At 36.6% G+C, this 13,918-nt stretch overlaps 1 protein-coding gene and 1 pseudogene across 1 annotated transcript in view; both read left to right on the top strand.

Moving 5' to 3' along the window:
* Positions 1 to 13,918, top strand: part of LOC145272399 (netrin receptor unc-40-like) — an 803,917-nt gene that overhangs the window by 192,003 nt on the left and 597,996 nt on the right. The gene's annotated exons all lie outside the window — the stretch shown is intronic.
* Positions 10,275 to 10,408, top strand: LOC145274786 (U2 spliceosomal RNA; annotated as a pseudogene).

Here is a 13,918-nt window from a genome sequence, read left to right as displayed (position 1 = left end):
TACTTTAGAATGATTTTAAGTTGTGGATATTCTTGTTTTGGAAGGGTTTAAATTTTGGGAGCACCCTTGTTTCAGAAGGTGTCTATATTTTGTGCAAATCAATACTTTGGAATGGTTTAAACTTTGTGGACATTCTTGTTTTGGAAGGGTTTAAATTTTGTGAGCACTTTTGTTTTTTTTTTTTTACAAGGTAGTCACCACTTATCAAGGCCCGGAAGTCACTCGGGGATAAGAGTTATTGTGTGTACAGTACGTTAGTGTTGGAGATTTGATAAAGTGTCTTACTTAAGGGGGCGGTCCATCAGGAATTTGTTTACATTGGACTTGAAGACATCCAGGTTGTAGTCAGGTAGGAAACAGGCAACCGGAACAAAGTTCCACCTCTAAGAAAGAAGTTTGGTTCATGGAATCTACGTTTTGATTTTGGCACAGATAAGGAGTGGGGAAAATTTTTGACAGTGGTTTCAGCTAGGGGGTGTTTATCGTGAACGATTGGTGAGGGGGGGGCAGAGATCGGAGTTCAGACGAGCACCTGCCATGGTAGTAACGATAAAACAAAGACAGGCTCGCAACGTCTCTCCTGTGGGAGAGAGGTTGCAGGGAAGAGAAAAGGGCATCACCCACTAGGCCACGAAGTCTATTTTGTACTCTATCAAGGCAGGATAGGCAGCTCCTGCCCAGGTGTGACAGCAGTACTCCATCCTTGGACGTACTTGGCTTTTATACAGATAGAGAATTGCATCAGTAGTGAGATATCTTCTGGAGCGGTAGAAGGATCCTACCATTTTTCCAGCGACCTTCACAACTGACTTGATGTACGTGTTTCATTTCATGTCAGGAGTAAAGGTCAAGCCCAGAAGCTTATCAAAACATGCAGCTTCCCCTAGACGAGAGCCACCCATTTCAATTGATGCCAGATGGGGATCAGAGCGTTGATGATGTAAAGATAGGAGCTTGGTTTTAGATGCATTAAAAGTAACCAGCCACCTCCTCCCTACTGTACAATGCACTCAAGATTAGAGGAGAGAGAATCTGAGAGAACTTTGTCATTTATGGCCTTTGATGTGTTGCCATAGATGGTCGTGTCATCAGCATAGATGTCAACGAATGATTTAAGTATGTGTTTTGGGAGATCATTGATGTATATCAGGAAGAGAGTTGGGCCTAGGATGGACCCCTGAGGGACTCCAGCATTAATATTGAGGGCCTCTGATTTCTGCCCATCAATCACTACTCTTATGAGCCTATCGGAGAGAAATGATTTAATGATCAAGAAAACATTTCCAGTTATACTGTAGCTGGAAATCTTGTGAAGTAGTCCCTTATGCCATACCTTATCGAAGGCCTTTGATATGTCACGAGCAATTGCCCTAGAGAGGAAGCCTTTGTCAAGAGATTTGCTAATCCTATGAGATATAACAGTTAGCACATCTGCTATAGATCTGGCAGAACGGAAACCATATTGCATGTCACTAAGAAGGTTATTTCTGCTGAGGTGGTTGACTACTTCTCTATTTAATATGGATTCCAGCAGCTTACTCATGACAAACAGGAGACTTATTGGTCTGTACTGAGAGGAGATGACTTATCACCTGAATTCTTAAATACAGGGCATACTGATGAGGTTTTCCAGGATGTTGGGAAGCACTTCTCTTTAAGGCAACGCTTAAAGAGTTTTGTAAGTATGGGGGCAAGTTCTGGTTGAATCTTTTCAGCACAATGATTGGAATGCCGTCAGGGACAGTTGCTTTACTGGAATCAAGATTCTTGATTAGCTTGGCGACCTCACACACAGATATTTGTATGTTGCAGAGCGTGTTGTCCGTTATAGGAGGAAATATGGGGAGTTGATGGCCTTTGTTGCATAGGGTAGAATGAGCTGCAAAGTTCTTAGCAAATAGTTTAGCCTTATCTGATGCTGACGAGATGACATCAGGTCCATTGATGATGGTTGGGATAGAATGCATGCTACTGTTCAGGATCCTGTTTGCTATTTGCCAAAACTGGTGGGAACCAAGCCACCGCTCAGCTACTTTGGATTTAACAGACTGAGCATATAGCTCTCTTGCATTTTTTATTATTATTTTGCAGTGGTTGCTGGCGTTCCTGAAGGCAGCTTTAGTCTCAGTGCATCTATTACGTTGGTAGCTATGGAAAAAGTGATTTTTGTGCGCGATAGCAGCAACACATCCTGGGGAGAACACTGGCTGGCTGTTAGGTTTTTGTTGGAACTTTTTGGATGGTATGAATCGGTCTAAGCCTAAAATTAGCCATTCAGTCAGGTCTAATACTATGGAGGACACATCCTTTTTAAACATGGAATGCAGGGGTAGATCGGATATAAGTGTACAGAAGCTATCCCAGTCAGCCGTAGAATATCGATATGCAGTACGGTGGAGATGTACATCTGAAGACTTATTACATTTCGTTTTTATCTTAACTGATACAACCGAGTGGCCGGAAGATCCCAGAGGAGACAGAACAAAAAAGTTGTGAAAAAAAGGTCTAGAAGGCTAGCATACTGACCGGAATTATCGGGCACTCGGGTGGGTTTGTGAACAATCTGGGTGAGGTCATACGCAATGGCAAAATCATGACATAACCTCCCTTCATCATCTGTCTTGTTAGAGTGGGTCAGCCATTCCACATTGTGGACATTGAAGTCACCACAAATGTGGATGTTAGCTGAATGGTGAGCAGACAGGATGTGGTCAATTTTTTCAGATATGCTCTTAAAGATAGTAACTCCGCTATTGTGGGGACGACAGAGAGCAAATATATATGCAGTGGTGTAAGCAAGTGCACCCCGGAAGCATATATAAGGTAAATTAGGGTCTTCTCTGGAGATATCCCTACTTCATGGAAAACGATCTTTAATGTAGGCACATATTCCATGTCCATGGCGATCTTAGGGGTCAGATTTAGATATACAATCAGAGTATCCTTTAATTATGAATTCGTCAAGGGAAGTTGTCGGCCTTATGCCAGTTTCGCTTAGGAAGAATATGTCTGGTTTCGTCTCCTGTAATTGGGTTTCAACCTCTGGATGGTTGGAACGTAGACCTCTGATGTTGGAGAAGGAGACATGGTAGTAGGGGCCTACATTGGAGGATGGGGGTCTAGGTTTACACGTGTTATTTTTCTGGAGGTATTTCATGTTGAGGATTGGGATTTGTGGAATAGGTCGACTGACTTGGTTAGAGCAGGACAGAGAGGGAAAGTAAGAGAGAAAAAGAGAGGACATTATTTTTTGTAGCCATGATAAGGTAAAGCCGTAACAATTACCCACTAGTATGGCATCGAGAGGCCTCACTAGAAACTACTGCATGGTCCAGAGTCCATTCACCAAATGGCAATACAGCAGCTCCAGTACTTTACACCTGCTGATAGGACAGCCTCCTTAGTGGTTAACCAAGGTTTTGGTCCCTGACTATCAGGCGGGTAACGTCAGCCCAGATGAAACGTTTACCTCCAGCACCCTTACTAGTGACATGGCCACAAGGATAGACATAGGAACAGAAAATTTCCGACATCTCAGGCTACTGTTCACGAAGTACTCTCATCCTGGAGAGCAGTTTTTTCTTCACCCTTGTCAGAAACATCACTCATTGGAAATGAGGACTGAGGGACAAATAAGAGGAAGTGAGAGTAACGAGAACTGCATCCACAATGCGTTGTCTACTCTCCATACTTTTGCTTTAGTAGACATTTTTGATTTTATGGAAACACTTGTTTTGGAAAATGTTTAAATTTTGTGAATAACCTACTTCATAAGATATCATTTATTTGGCATGTATGAAAAAATTAAGCTTATTTCATCATATAGTTATTATTGTTACTTATTATTTAGTTGTAATATATTTTTAAAATGAAGTGTACACATATTTCCTAGGTTTTCATCTATGATGGAAAGGCGATGATCTTAAGATCAACTCTAATCCTATAAAAAAATAAACTGACAATTGATTGGTTAGATGATCCACGTGATGTAGGAGATATCTGAAGATTGGTGATAAATTCAGTCATTGCCTTAATTTTAGCTAAGCTCCATGCTATTTAATGTCTTGGAAAATTAGTGATGATAACATTCATGGTGATTTCTATTAAGATGACCCGGAAGCTCACCATCTGTGACAATCATTTATTTATAGCAGGAATGTAGTTTTATTATTCAAATATAACTAAATTACTAAACGAGAAAAGCTGACATTCTAAAATCTTCCACATATATGACGCTTTTCTGTAGCTTCTTTCCAAGAACTGCAGGCTTGTAGAACTCTCTTCCTGCTTGACTGTTTGTTTTCTACCTAGAGAAGGGGTCTCCAAATTGCAACCCGTGAGCTAAATCCGGCCCACAGAGCTCTTATGGAAAACGTAAAAATATTCAAGAAAAATTTTTAAAAATGGAAACATGTGAAGATTGTGAGGTGGTTTTTCTTTTTGTTCATTAAATAATAAAAAAAATAACAATGAGGTATGGGAGAACCAGTTTCACTAAAAAGTAAAGTTAATAAGCAAATCAGTATAAAACACGTCCAGGTACTTCTTTTTTATTTTGCCTCACGCAGCTTAAAAATCAGTAATGTGGCCCCCTGTCTGAAAACGTTGGAGACCCCTGAGAGTTGGTCTTTTCAAAACTAAGGTCAATAAACATTTCATTCTTGTTAGCATCTTACACTTAAATAAAGAAAACAAGATAAAAATGAATGAAAACACGAGCAGATATTCTTACAAACAGTCCATTCGATATATGTAGTACTCAATGAAATGACTATTTAAAACTTAAGCATGAAAGTGAAACGAAAATGTTACTTCTGATTTAAATAGGGAATGACAATAATTTCAAACTTAACATGGAAGACCAAGTAATATGCAATTTCAAACTTAAGCATGACAAATCAAGTAAAATGAGATTTCTAAGTTATCATGACAGACCAAGAAACATGTGACGACAAACATAAGCACGCCAGACCCATAACAATGCAATTTCACATTTTATATTGCACATCAAGTAACATAATATTTCAAACTTAAGCATTATGTACCAATAACAATGTGCATTCAAATAAAAGCATGACAGACCAATAACTGTGTGATTTTAAACTTAAGCATGGCAGACCAATAAATTTGCGATCTTTAAATTAAGTATGACAGACCAATAACAATGTGATTTCAAACTTAAGCATGGCAGACCAATAACAATACGCATATTGTTATTGGTCTGCCATGCTTAAGTTTGAAATGAAAGTTTGAAACAAACACATGACGGACTAATAAACATGGTATTTCAAACTTAAGCATGGCTAACCAATAGACGAGCCTACATTCTTACTGAGATGTTTGACGAATCTCAAAGATGTTATGCATGTTTAGTAATTAAAACTGCTGTTCTGAAGTGTGACAGACTGACCAACGGATCAACAAAACCTTCCATAAAGACGAGTGAACGCATCTAACATTAAAATGTTACCAAGAATATTGATTAAAATGGAGAGAGTTTCCAGGTAATGCACTCATGTGGAACGACTATTCTTAGTTTGTGTGGCACGCAAATTACATCGACATTGGCAGAATTGAATTATCTTCCAGACCCAGCATCTTTATTATTATATGTTGGGTCGCGATGACCTTATTTTTTTCTTCCTCAAGTTTAGATCTATTTCATTCTACTAAGAGTTAAAAACTGAAAATTGAAAACAACGGTGTTCTGAACAACATATATTTGGGCACATACATTTTGCAATGGGAGCGAATCGTTGAGCAAAGGTCTGCATAAAATAACCATCTTTCTATTTAAAAAAAAAACTGTAAAAATGTGGCAATGTGATTTATATTAACTTTCTTTTAGCCATTAATGGGGTTTGTGTGCAGTCGACATTTTCTTGTGAAACCTGCGACTAATAAAAGTGAAACGATTTGGCATTCTCTCTTACACATGCAGGAATAAAGCAGAGAAAAATAAATAAGAGTTTTTCATCATTCGACTTAAAAAATAATTAGGGGAAATGAATTCCAAATCCCTTATAGGGCAACACCAATCTTAACTTATGTACCTATGCAGGTAGGTAGTAGATAATCGGTTTACATTTTCAAAACCTTCAGCCATTTTTTATTGTTAGATTTAAATAGACCCAAAAATCCGTTTCTTAAGGATTTTACAGAAAATCCAAGCATGCAATACTTTCCCCCACTCTTTATCTGTGCCTAAACCTAAACGTAGATTCCATGAACAAAGCTTCTTTCTTAGAACTGCACGCCTGTGGAACTGTCTTCCGTTTTCCTGCTTTCCAGCTGACTACAATATGGTTGTCTTCAAGTTCAACGTAAACAAATTTTTTATGAGCCGTTCCATATAAGTTAACAAATTTACCGAATTTCCATTACTAACGATTACTATATTGTCCAATTGTCTACTGTACACTCTTTAACCCTTATCCTTGAGTGACCTCTTGGCCTTGATAAGTGGTGATGCCTATGTAAAAAAAAAAAGCATGCACTTTGAAACAACAAAAATATATAAATAAATAAACACGAACAATGCAGATCTATGAGGGGCCTTAAATATGTTTCCAAACATTTTTCATCTGTGTATGGGCAATTTTATTGTAAGAAACACATGAATCTCTAGCCCCCCCCCCTTCAACATAATCTCCTCCGGCTGCAATGCACTTGTACGTTTCTTCACTGAAGATGTTTTAAAAACGGAATATTTTCTACTCTAATTGCTTCTTTCTTTGAACCGCTTGATTTGGAATTTCCTTCATGTCCCCTGTTTCTTGTTTCTCTGCTCTTATAACATGCAGAAATTTAAATGTAACGCGAACAATATCTTATTTCCCATCAAGGTTGCCGCTTATCACAGAAGCCTCTAAACTTTCAGCGGTATTATACCTTAAAAAAACATTTATAAAAAGATTTTGAAAAACAAGAGAAAGTAAACTATTCTTTATTTTTGAATAAATAAAAGATTTTTTTCGATTTCTTACAAGAAAAAAAAAAACAAAGACTGGAGTTCAGTCGAGCACCTTCCATGAAAACAACGACTGAACTCTATGGTTCCCCTTTGCCAAACTTTCATAAAAAACACTCGCCTAGCTACATTCACTGTAAACGATTTTCTCCAGTCTCTATCTATGCCTAAATCTAAATGCACGAATAAAGCTTTTTTCCCAGAACTGCCCGCCTGTGAAACATTGTTCTGATGTCATGCGTCCCGGTTGTATACAACATGGTAGTCTTCAAATCCAATGTAAAGCTTGTTGAGCCATCCCCATGGATAATCAAATTCTACCCAATGTACACCATTAATGATCACTAAACTACCACCTTACATTTACTAACACTTATCCTCGAGTAGCCTTTGGGTCTTGATAAATGGTGACTTCCAAGCGGAAAAAATTTTTTAAAAAAGGAGACTATTATCGTCTCTTCTGTGAGAAAGGGATTGTGGGGAAGAGAACAGATCACTGCTAATAGATTCCAAAGTCGATATTAATTCGAATTATAAATTTACTTTTTCGTCTTCCTTATTTCAAACAGTTCATTGAAAATATTAAACGAACAGTATATTTCTCTAAATTCTCGAATCAACTGCTACCAATTCCGAAAGCTAAATAATGTAGCACAACAGTTGAAAGGAAAGGAAAAAGATTAGAATAGTCTATCATAAATAAGAGGAAAAATAATGATAGGCAGTAATACAATTTAACTTGTAGTTGGCAGAGAAAAAATTAGATAACAAGCAAAAACACTGATTATTATATTTAGAATTGTATGAGTTAAATTCATCCAAATATATATTTCATGTATCAAATAAAAATGGCACCTTCGAAACTCTTATTCACCTCGTTTTTCACTGTGTCCCATTGTAGTTGCATAGTCGGTTTTCACAATATAAATGAAACCGAGCTTTACACTTCCGGTATAAAAAGATCCAAATGGATTAATGGAAAAAGTTGATAATAGTTTAGTAATTTAAAACTAAAACGTTCTAAATTACTGAATCAAAATAAGTATTAGAAGCAAAATAAGTTTGGTACAAATCAGTAATTACTTGAAAAGCATCTGTAAAAAAGTGTACATCTTGATGCTGCCTTCATATCGCAGTGATCTATAATAATGAAGAATGCAAGAATAGGGGGGAAAAAAGTAACATCTCCTGTCAAAATAAATGCTTTGTTTGCTATTTTAAAGCGTACATAATTTGTTACTCGTTTTTCTACAGTAATATCGGTTATTATACACTCTTCCTCTATTTTCCAATCCACTTATAAATCTTATTACTGGCTGGAGAGATATTATTATAGAGATATTATTATGAATCTCCAACTTAAATATTATTACTGACTGGAGAGATATTTCCTGATTTTTGTAATGGATGATTCAAATCTTTTATTCTGTCATTAACAGAGAAAAAGAGAAAGAGAGAAACGGATGTGAGAGTGATACATAGCGCATTGTATTTCTGGTCAAACAACATACATTGAGTGAGGGTGAGAGTGATAGAGAGGTAATGAGAGATTAGTTGACGAGGTATTTTAAAAATATGGCTAATTAAAACAATTAAAATGGAAATTTTTCTAAGCATAACTCAATCCCAAAACTAAATTAGGAGGTCACCGTGAGCTGATTTGCCTTTCTTTTTTGTGTGGTTCATACTAGTTGAAAATAGGGCCTCGACAATTACTCTGATTGAGGTTGACCGTTTTGTTAGTTAGCAACGTGGCTTCTGTCTGGTTAAAGTATGATTCTGTGCAGTTCTAGCGATTCTATCCACCCGGGTTTTGCCTACTCTCTTTAATAAAGGGTTAGTTAATTGAAAATGATTTGAGATAACTTGCTAAAGAATGCCGATGGAGCTGCTTAAGCATTTTTCTCTGAGTGGAGGACAGGAAAGAGGCCGAAAAACATTGTTATCGTGTTTTATACTACATGCCAATGAATGAGTGTGGAAGATGGGTTATTTTGTGTATAAAGGGGGAAATGAGAATATATGTTTATTTAGGTTGTGACATTGTGTGTTTATGTGTGCATAAATAAGAAGGCATGGAAATATGTATGTGTATATGGGCGTTGATGAAAAATTAAATTTGATCATATTTCAGTGTTATAATTGCAACGTCAAAAAAAAAAAAAAATAAATAAATAAATAAATAAATAAATAGTGTCCGTGCATTCTTTGAAAAAAAAAGTACTGACAAGATTGTCGAGGTGCTAAAACCCAATTTGAAAAGAACAACAACAAATCAACTTTTATATTAATCTATGCCATGAACTGTGACCTGTTTAATGACAGATAAACATTTTATCACATATCTTTTCTTTGGTTATTAGTAAGGCTATGACAACAGATTCTTCTTTTCGTGGTTTTGACTCTCGAGTATATATCCGACACAGTTAGACAAAATTAATCAACCGAGAACCACATCACTGTATATAAAAGCATATAAGATATCAACGGATACACATTCGAGTCAAAGTTATGAAAAGAATATGCTGTTGTCATAGCCCTAGTTATGCGTATAAATATGAAGAAAACCTATATTTACATCAATTGAATTAAATTGAAACAGAAGTTAAACTAAAAATATTTCAGATTTTCTTCTCGTTTGTATAATACCTATAATAAATAAAGAAAATAAAATATTACTTGAACTATTTAAGAACTTTCATTATTATTAAAAAGCATTAGATAATGTTGCTAATATGTTATTATACTCTTTATTGAATAAAGCTCCTTACATCAATCAAAATGCAAGAAATATTCACTGTGAATATTTCCACATATTATAAAAACCCAAACACACAGCTATCTTTTTTTATTTCCTATTCTTTTTCCAGAGACAATACGTGTGCATACGTCACAATACGTGTGCATACGTCACAATACGTGTGCATACGTCACAATTCAGTCTGAATACTTTTATGCTGTCTGCAATCGCACATACATGATGAGAGATATTCACGAACTACTGTTCAGCCAGTGAAGCACACGTTCGCCACTCAACCAGTTCACTTGTATGCACATTTATTCATTAACAAAAGTTTGAAGCAAAGTAATACAAGCGCATCTTCAGGCTTGTCCCACTTATGCACATATAAACACTTATAGTAACAGCGGAAATGAATACATTGACTCAATTTCTGTGAAACGACTCTTTTTCCTGGAACATTCTGTAGACTCTTTAAACTCTCAAACCTACATTTTAACAATTCTATTTGATAGAATAAAATTAATAAAATTTGTATGGATAGACTTTGCGATTCTTCTGATATTACCATTCTTGGCCTTTTGGCCAAGATCAAAGTGTAGCATCTGTTCTTCAGATGCTCCACTTTCATTTCTCGTTCTCTTTCAGTGGAGGAGAAATCCTTCACGACTGAGACAATTTTAATTTTTGTATCTTTTCTCCACGTTAAAAAACGACCCTGGTGTCTAACTCCGTCCCGTTGGGAGGCATTGTAAATAAGTACATTATAAACTTTCGTTATCAATTCTGTAATTTCTTGGAGTAGCTATAGCCCATTCTCATGTGATTTTCAGGTGCTCTTTCGCGAATTCGTAATTGTATTCTGTGTACCACGTGCACTTAAGATTGAACCTTTAGTCTCCTGAAGGCCGTTACTTAGAACTGATTATTAGTTAGAACTTATATCCATTACGTCATAGGGCCTTACAGACAATTTTAGTATGAATTTAAGCCGCCTTAAAGCTATTCTTGTTTCAGACATGTGGTTTTACAAATCACCCCTATTTGAATACTAAGTGGAATCAACCAGTCCTTTGAATAACAAGTGTTTCAGAGACTAAATGGAAACATTCATACCATGTTTAACCGCATGCTACGAACACGTTCCTCTCATACCACTTTAGTGGCTTCTGTTTTCTTTATGCTATATACATATTATATTTTATACACTTTACACGGCTTGTGGTTTCTTTCATTTGTGGCCTTTAGCATGGGTCTACAACACTTATCGCCATATATTACTGCTAATTACTACAAATTGCGACATATATATAGAGTTTTTAATGGTATTCTAATCTAGTATTTATAATTGTGTGGTCGAATATTGTATCAAATTCTATACTAGGCAGTATGAATACATGAATACTTACAAATTACTGATTCAGGGAATGAGAATTATCTCATTGATATAATATAGGGTTTTATTTGAAATATTGTGCAGATTCATGAGTTTGACATGAATATTTCTGAGTTTGATAAAATTAACTTGGAGGAAGTCAAAGGTTATATCAGCGAAAACCTTGTTAGAATGACATCTAAGATGAGAACAGTAGTTCGAATAATTGAAATCATCCAAATGATTAATTCTCATCTCACAAAATACAAAGCATAAAAGGGATTTTATTTTATTTTATTTTTACTGACTAGCATTTCAGCCCGGTGTTGGTTGAGTGTTTGGAGGTGAATTTTGAGCAACAAAAAAAAGCGGTTACTTTTTTTAACTTTGACCTTATTATGACCCCTTAAAATATATTGTTTTGGTCTCAAATCAAGTTAATAAGCCAGATCCATGTTCAAGGGACCTATATCTAAAATTTCAAGTGTTTAAACCCAAAATTGTTGGAGGAGTGTGGTAGACTTCTCAAAGGTCAAATCGTTGAAGTTTGACCCCTTAACAGCCAAATTTCTGGCCGAGAACCGATCACAAATATTTTCCCAAATCTCAGTACCCTGTATATCAAATTTCGAGTCTGTAGACTTAAAATTGACAAAGTTATTGCGTAGGGAAATGTACACAGACACACACACAGACACGTTCACTTTTATATATAGATAGATGCCATTCATTTCTCTGTGTACAGCACCCAGCTCTACATGCGACTGTGTTGTAATAGTGTAGTAGTGGAACTAATAGTCACTAAAATAGAATAAATAGAAATAATGTACATATGAAATGAGTCAACGGCAATGAGACAATCTATAAATAGAAAAGCAGAAGCCCCCCCCCCCATGATCACTAGTAGATTGTCATCTACTGCAAAAAAAAACAACATGATTCGATCTCAGATGGAAATCTTCTGCACGGTCAATAGCCGCCCGCTTTTTAACAAGTTTAGTTTGGAAACTAGTTAAGTTGCAGTATAGCTGGAGTGTACTTCAATCCAAGCCTGTATTAATCCAAACATTTCTACTCAGTGTTAAATCTGTTGTTGTTTTCTGTTGACATTTTATCGTTATTTCCATGGCAGGTGATCGTCTGAGCTCCAATCCCTCGTCCCCCCTCACCAATCTTTTACAAGAAACACCTGTCTGGCTGAAACTACTGTCAATAATTTTCCCCACTCTTTATCTGTGCCTAAATCCAAACGTAGATTCCATGAGCAAAGCTTCTTTCTTAGAAGTGCACGCCAGTGGAACTCTCTGCCGCTTGCCTGTTTCCCACGTGACTACAACTTGAACGTCTTCAAGTCCAACATAAACAAACTCCTGACAAACCGCCCCCTTAAGTAAGACACTATCAAAACCCCCAATAATAATAATTACTACAATACTATCTCATTGATTACTGTACACGCAATAACCCTTATCCCTGAGTGGCCTTCGGGCCTTAATAAGTGGTGAACCACAAGTAAAAAAAAAAAAAAATGTCGCATTTTGCTCTGTGGAAATTCCATCTCTCAGCTTCTTTTTCTTCACTCTTTCCGGTAATTATTATAATAGGAGGAAACACAACCTACAAATAAGCTAGCATTTGCTTTTGGAGTTTAGTTAATACTTTTTTAACAATGTACATCAATAGTGACTGTAATTTCCCAACGTCCATCCTCAGTGATCAGTAGATTTCGAAAAATAATGCGTCTACTCTCTTTTACATCATAAACTAAAAAGGAAATAGACTTGATTTTGCTTCTCTGCCATGTACTTCCTTTCATGCCATCATATACTGTGACGTAATCATAATCCTCCTGTGTTATCTTCTAATGGATTTTCCACCTTTCTAACATTACGCTTACTCTAACCTTGTGTAGAAAACTACTGTTTTCAATGTTATTTTTACACATCTGTCTCTAATCTTGGTTCATGATTATTTATTAACTAATCAGAAAATACTGCATGAAATGGTAATAAAATTCTTGTATACCTACGCCCCAATCTATTTTATTAAAATGTCTTATACAGGATGAAACGATAAATTTGTAACCATAAAGAAAACAACTCTACAGCTTCTATCACCGCCCCAATACGGGTCCGGAACTGGGAGCATGCCTTTTCCACAAGCATCAGCAAGAGCTCAGAGAATACTAAGCAGATGGTGGTGATCAGGCTGGCTTTGGTGTTGTGAGAGGTCATGTTAGTGATGTTCTCGACCAACTGTAGGACAAAACGAAGTAGTCCAGCAGGTTCAGTTCGGAGAAGGAGGGGGGGCTAGTTAAAGAAGGGTACAAAGTTGTAGGACTCCTTCTGAAGCTAAGCATGTTTCTCTTTGGATTTGTGTGCTGGTGCCGAGTCCAGCTGCCACATGCAGGGTCTGTCAGCGGCCACCCGATTGATTGCACCAGGAGATCACCATACTCTTTAGCACATCCAGGTACATTTTGGTGTTGACTTTCAAGCCGACTACGAAAATGTGAGGTGACATGATGTGGCCCTTACTTGAAACCACACCAAAGATCATAACCATGACCAGAAACTTTGTTGAGCTGTGCCCTCAAACGTTGAACTGTCCGTTTTGATGATACTGGCAATGTTTCTCTTGTTATAACTTGGATCGGTAGAGAGCATGAGTTGTACAGTGACGCATCTCCAATCTCGCTTATTGAACATTGTGTCACTTTCAGACGTGATAGAAGGCTCCTATCACTCTTGGGATTTGTATACAAGTGATCAACTAGTAGATGGTCTGCAAAAAAAAAAAAAAACCCAAAAAACAAAAAAAAAAACCCAAAAAC

This window comes from Euprymna scolopes, chromosome 4 (genome assembly GCF_053919585.1).
Source record: "Euprymna scolopes isolate OS-2025 chromosome 4, ASM5391958v1, whole genome shotgun sequence".
NCBI classification, from domain to species: domain Eukaryota; kingdom Metazoa; phylum Mollusca; class Cephalopoda; order Sepiida; family Sepiolidae; genus Euprymna; species Euprymna scolopes.
The sequence above is the reverse complement of the archived record's forward strand: the minus strand, read 5'-3'. Positions and strand labels throughout refer to the sequence as shown.